Consider the following 7132-nt stretch of genomic DNA (forward strand, 5'->3'; position numbering starts at 1 on the left):
GATCCCTTTAATGATGAGTAAATACGCTCATGGTCATTGATTATGATAATGCGACAGTGCTGATGGCTGAACGTAATTGTGATAATCACGATAAGTGCAATGATAACTGATAATGAATAATAATACTGACCTGCAGGCATAATGATGATGATGGTAACTTCATGTCTGATAATGGTGATGATAGTGATGATAACTGGTGGTCATGATGATGGTAACTAACTATGATAATGGTGATGGTAACTGGTGGGCATGATGCTAGGTTTATAATCTGGTGATCATGGTGATAATAGTGATGGTAACTGGTGATCATGATGATGATAATGGTGATGGTGACTGGTAGTCATGATGATGGTAAATATGCTAATGGTGATTATAGTGATTGAACTGGTGATCATGATGATGGTAAATATGCTAATCGTGATTATAGTGATTGAACTGGTGATCATGATGATGGTAAATATGCTAATAGTGATTATAGTGATTGAACTGGTGATCATGATGATGGTAAATATGCTAATGGTGATTATATGGTGATGATGATAATGGTAACTGGTGGTCATGATGAAGGTAACTATGATGATAATAGTGATAGTAACTGCTGATCATGATGATGGTAAATATGCTAATGGTGATTATAATACTGGAACTGGTGATCATGATGATGGTAATTATGATTATAGTGATGGTAACTGGTGGTCATGATGATGCTAGCTTTGATAATGGCGATGATAGTGATGGTTACTTGTGATAATGGTAAGGGTTGTTGTAATAAACATAATCAAGCAGGATGTTCAGATTTTTTCTGAATTGATTTTATTTCATTTACCTATTTTCATTTTTTCCTCTTTTTTGCTGAATATTTCAGACACATTGATTTCCCTCGCTGGAATATGTTCGTTTCTTTCAAATGATTTCTTGGACTATAATCTCTTTCTCTCGCTCTCTCTATCTCTTTTTTCTTCTCTCTCTCTCTCTCTCTGATGTTATCGCAAGCGACACAGCTATTTTATAGCGGCGGGAGAGTCGATAAATGTAAACAAGAATATTATTTTGGGCAGCACGTTAATAACTTGGATTTGAAGAGAGATTTGTAACCTTGAAGAATTTGGGCCAAGCATAGAAGGGGCACTGTGTGCTCCAGAAAAAGCCCCCCCCCCCCCCTACAATATGTTACCCCTCTTGTTCTGAAACTTACTTTCTCTTTCTTTCGCACTTCATCCGTTCTCTCTCTCTCTCTCTCTCTCTTTCTTATCTCTGTATTTCATTTTCATATCTCGCTCTCTCTCTCCCTTTCTCTATTTCTTATAATTGTATATCTCTCTTTCACATCTCTATCCCACCCCCCCCCCCCCTCTCTCTCTCTCTCTCTCTCTCTCTCATATTTCTTTCTCTCTCCCTCTCTGTCTTTAAAACCCAATAGACATTCCTTTGTAAAACTTTCAGTGATGATCAGTGATCAAAACCTTAGTTGAAAAAGTCAATTCAGACTATCCTACAGTTCACACCTTTCAAAACGAGTAGGCCTACACGTCTACCATTAGGCGTGACAGTGTGTTTCGATCCATTTGGACTCCATTAGATGGATCTACTACAAACCAGGGAGATGGGTGCTGATATGTGAAGCTGGTCAAATGACACTACAGGAAGAAAGTGTTTCCAGCATGTCAAGAATCAAATGAGAGCATGGGCTTGTACACTTTTACGACGACCCCATCGTTATCTCTTTGCTAGCCTGATATGGCTCCGATATAAATATGCTCAGGACACCTCCCAAATAAACTACAAATGTATACAAGATGTATGGGCCTGTGCTAAAGAAATAATCTACTTCTTAAATATAAGTATTTTTTACACCAGCCAATCACATAGGGGAATTCAAGTTAGCTTAGAAGATATGTAAATTCCTTAATTACAGTGATATAATCGGTAAGACATCATTAATGCAAATGAACATGGAATAGAACGGCCGATTTATATGGGAATATACACCATGGATTTCTACCTTAAGTCCCACGTGTATGCATTCTACATTCGGTTTTTCCAACCCCCGTACAATGTATTTACATAACCCGGGCTTAGGAAATTTGGACTTGGCACTGACCCTTCCTTTGTCCACTTGAAGCGATAACGATCTGCATAAAGCTACTAATCTGCCTGACAAATCTTACCCCCTTATCGTTGGTATCATTCATTACTGAACTACACACCTGAAATGACAAACCCAAAGAGAGGGGACCCCAATTAAAAATGGCGGTCTTATTTGATGCGGTACACGATGAATAGCTTCATTTCATTTGCCCTTATCCAGTGAAGCCCTCTCTCTCTCTCCCTTTAGGAGTTGTTGGTGGCGAATGTCAAGCAAAGCATTCAATTACGAGTTGACAAAAGATGCATTACTCACACCTTGCAACTTCGCGCACGCTATTTTAATTCAACATCGCTGGATTAAAGAATTAGGTCCGATCTCTTTTGATTAGTTCAGGGGGATTTCAATAGAAATGCGAATCCTTTTATATTCTATTTTCACCTTACGTGTTGGACTTAGGTGAGAGAGGGGTTAGGAAATAGAGCTGGAAGTCTAGAGAGAATGGTTTAGGCAGGGACTAATCCAGGAGGACTTTGTAAAGGGTGGGAACTTATTAAATTGAATTTTACAGATCCCATCTTTATTTAGGCCTAATCTCAAAATCTCTTTCTTCTCTCTCTCTCACGCTGTCTCTCCATCTCTCATCTCTTTCTCTTTAATTCCATCTCTCTTAATTATCACCTATCCCTCCCCTCTCTCTCTCTCTCTCTCTCTCTCTCCCTCTCTCCCTCCCTATTTCTTGTTGATGTTGGCCTATAATCTTGCTATATACATAAATTACGTTCTATCACACTCTAGAGGATTAGATCAACGTTTTTTTCGTAATAAAGTTTTGTAGGGTCATGTGTATTTGAAGGTAAAACCTGCTTCAAAGCAGTAAATATTAGTGATAAACAATGAAGCTCTAGCACCCGCTGCAAAGATACCGACACTTTAAATAAAAAGAAATAAACATGTATTTGATACTTACACAATACAAATCTCTACTCCTTTATCAATGTAGGATAAACAGAAGTTTATCAGCAATGATAGATAACAACTTTGCTATTAATGATATTAGTGATCAAATTGTTAAGCCAAGCTGTCTTTTAGTCACTGCTCACACTCGAGATTTTCCATCCAGCAAATATCCTTTTGTAGACTTGGTCTTAGCCATGAACTGGAACGGTATACAGTATATGCATTGAGTACTAGCCTTGAGCCCAATTTCATACTCGGCTGGACTTGGTATTGTACACAGGAGAATGCAAAGCTGTGAACTTCAAAACTATTATTGTCCCCAAACTCTGGTCTTCTTTCAGACAACAAAATCATTATTATGCTGCCGGTTTGGAAAGAAAATGAGTTCATGATCTGAACAGATGACGCGGCCAACTCCTCAAACTCTTTGAAGATATACATCTTCAATATGGCGTGGTGATTAGCAATACAAAATGTAAGGTTTAAAACAATTTAGCGTAGTCTTTCGCCTAGATCAAGGGCTCATTATGGTCGGAACTACGTTATTAGGTAACTAGGGTAATGGTTATGGGACAATATCCTAACCCAAAGGGGAAAAATAGCATATTATGCTATTTTGAACAACATGCAATACATCTTCCCTTTATTCCTACCCGCTCATTCCCGGCGGCAAGGCAATACCTATTCATTAATTTTCACCATTATTTTGATTTCTATGATTTCGTGCGGATACGATGAGCATGATAAGCTTCGATGAATCGGCGGGGTTTTGTATTAGAGTCAACATTAGCTCATAATTTAACCTACATTTTTCTAGTTTTCGCTTTGATGAATATGAGGACAAAAACATGACGGTTTGTCGCCGGAAAGCATTTCAAAAAGTGTGTCTATACTATGAATACCATCTATTTGAATGAGAGGGTATGTGAACAGAAAGGGCGAAGAGTGAAAGAGAATAAAATTATCATGATGATAAACTGGTCATGAGATGTCAAAATAAAAGATTGAGTGGATGAGGAAAATTGAAATAATCGTCATACCTATAGACATTACGAATAACCACAAATATTTTAAACCACAGAGAATATTACATTCAAATTCTTCTTCTTCTAATATCAATTTCCATCTGTCTACGTATTCATCATTTTGTTTTAATTAGTCAAGTATTTTCTTTCAAAATTCCAAATTCTTTGTTATAGTAGGTACCGATTTCGACACGTGGAGTATAAAGGTTGTATACATTATAACGCAATAATTGCTATTTATTGGCTTTTCTTTGGTCACTGCTACTACTTTTACTACAACCCGGCATTCGTTAGCTCTTCATGCAGTTTCGTATATTTCTTTTTACCTCACAAACATATTCTTATATGTTCAGATATTTTGTAATTTTGAACGGCAATGTCGGTTAATTTAAATTGACAGAAAGCTGAGACTGTACTCCCATAATGGGGCCGATTCAGAACTGCGATTTGTCCAAAACTCACAAGTGCTCCAATCAATAATTGCTAGTTTGCAGCCTCCTATCTCTTATCTCTTATGAACATTGTTGCGATTAATATCAATCGCAAATGAGTTCCGATATACCAACTCTTCAAGTTTCAAGTTTAATTTATTTCTCCTCAAGAGATCACAGATAAATACATATTTTAACAAACAAAATTAATGTATGACAATGCATGAGATGAATTATACAAAGTGAGGAAGGCAGTGGCCAAAAAGGAAATAAACATTGTAAGAGGCAAACCCGTAATAATACGGGGTCCGGGGTTACGCGACAGTGTGACCCCTCCCCCATCCCGTCCCTATAGTATTTCCCCTCGCCAAAGGCTTTGAAGGGGTGCCTTCTTTTTACCCTGTGTAAGTGTGTATTTAGGGGAATGAGAAGGAGCCCTTTGAACATAATTATAAGAAGCCACAATCATCCAACGACGATTGAAAACGCCATAAAAACAAACAACAATATCGCCAATGCTCCGAGATGACCGTGGCCAAACACAAGCGAGAGGGCAAAGACAAAGGAATATCTCAAACAACTTAACGATGACGTAACGTTTGCAAAGATGATGTTGACCATGAAGAAATAAAAATAAGAATGCCAGTCGGTCTTCAAACAAATTGCATCTTTTAAGAGGAACCACAAGTTTGTTTGTGGTCATCAGCTTTCCGGGTAACAGGGTGGTCTTTTAAAGATTGGCACCAATAAGTACACGCTAAAATCTACATGACATTAATGATTGATAAACATTGATAACTATGTTGTAAAGGTACGGTGATGCATAATAATGTGCATTATTTTTGTTCAACACATCAAAGGGCAGGATGAAGGGTATGGCATGTAAGGTGCACTATATAATCACAATGATATAACAACTATTACTTATAGATTGTTTTCCCCTTTTTTGAGACTCAGCTTTTCGAAATAATCTGATGAATTGACATGACATTGGTCAAAACATGGACAAAATGTTGCTGTAATCACGAAATGATCGCTAGGTTTTTTTGACAGACATGGCGTATTATAAATGTTCACTATTATTATCATTATTATTACATTTTCACCGGGCAGGATGACAAAACATCTCCTTTTCCGTCTTTCATTATTAATTTCAATTAATAAATGTGCGTTCGGCCTGTCAGCTTATGTTTTCCATTTAGTTTCACCATGTCAAGTTGCCAATGTACATTTATCCATAATAAATTAGTGCATGTTTCGAAAGATTATTTAGCCTATGTAAACAAATTTCAATACCATTTTCGACCCCCCTCCCATTTCCCGCCTTCATTTTGCAAGGAAGGACCCTGTTTGGGGAAAATCAGGAAATTGAGGGCAAGCGGTTTTATTCTTTCAACAAAATCCCCCCTCAACAATTTACAATCACACCAACAACATCCTACACCCATGCCGTATCGACTTACAATATTCCAATTTTTATTTCTGGTTAAGATAACACGCACCCTTGAAAAAGTTTAGTCTTGCTATCCGTATTGGACTTAAAATAAATAGACGTCTATTTCAATAAACCTCCTAGGGCATCACAGTTCTCTGAAAACCCCCCTCTCTCTCTACCACTTCACAAATCTTCATCTTTACCTCCCTTCATAATACAATCAGTATATTTACTAAAAGTCTTAACCCTCAGCATAGCTCCGGGGAGGGATTCTTTGTTAGCTCACTTCGTTTTCTCCCCCCCCCCCCCCCCCCAACCTTTCACCAAGGGGCTGGAGCTAAAACTCGTTGTGTTGTTGCTGTACCCCTCTAATGGATTGTTCTTCTTCTTTGTGTGTGGATTTTCTTTTCTATTCTCCCCTTTCAAGGCTCGGGTCAGGAGAGGAGTTTAGTGGTCAACATCTTCTCCTTCCTTCTAAGTTCTAGCTCAAATAAAAAGGACTGAATAATATTTATATATATTTAATGAAAGTGCTATGACACAAGCTGATAATGGTGCCATGTATTACGCGCAATCAATGTATAGGTCTAAATAATGTTATGGATCAATCGATGCACATCATTAATTAATAACAGATAATTAACTCACAACACCATTTAAATGTTTAAACAGTGTATCTATTATAGTGATGCTATAATACAGTAGAGTTATAAAACTTCCGTAGCCTAATATGCATGCGGTCATGATTATGATGTCAGTTCCGTTACTTTTATCGTTGAAAAAAAAACAACAACAACAATCAAGACAAACATGATAGACAAAGCACGATGTCCAATCCGTCCCGTTTGCCAACAGATCTGAACATTTTTGTTATCGTAGACAAACAGGGGTTGCACCCCTCCAATGATGAATATTTGGAGATTTTGTCGGAAAGGGATCACTTGGGTTGTCAAGAATGGTAAGGTAGGAAGAGGAGGGGGTGCAAATCGGAGACAAATTCGCAGAATCATTTTAGTGATATTTCCGTCATCACACGTGGCATCTTACACGATACAATGAGATCAAGAGAGATGAACAAATTGATGATGTTGTCACCAGCCTTCATTTGTTTTAATACTTTAAATCAAATTTATAATTTACAAGCTATGATCGAGGATCATCGGAATCCATGTTTGTGTCTATCGTGTGTGTTTGT

The sequence above is a fragment of the Strongylocentrotus purpuratus genome, unplaced genomic scaffold, assembly GCF_000002235.5.
Source record: "Strongylocentrotus purpuratus isolate Spur 01 unplaced genomic scaffold, Spur_5.0 spur5_scaffold_9, whole genome shotgun sequence".
Lineage (NCBI taxonomy): Eukaryota > Metazoa > Echinodermata > Echinoidea > Camarodonta > Strongylocentrotidae > Strongylocentrotus > Strongylocentrotus purpuratus.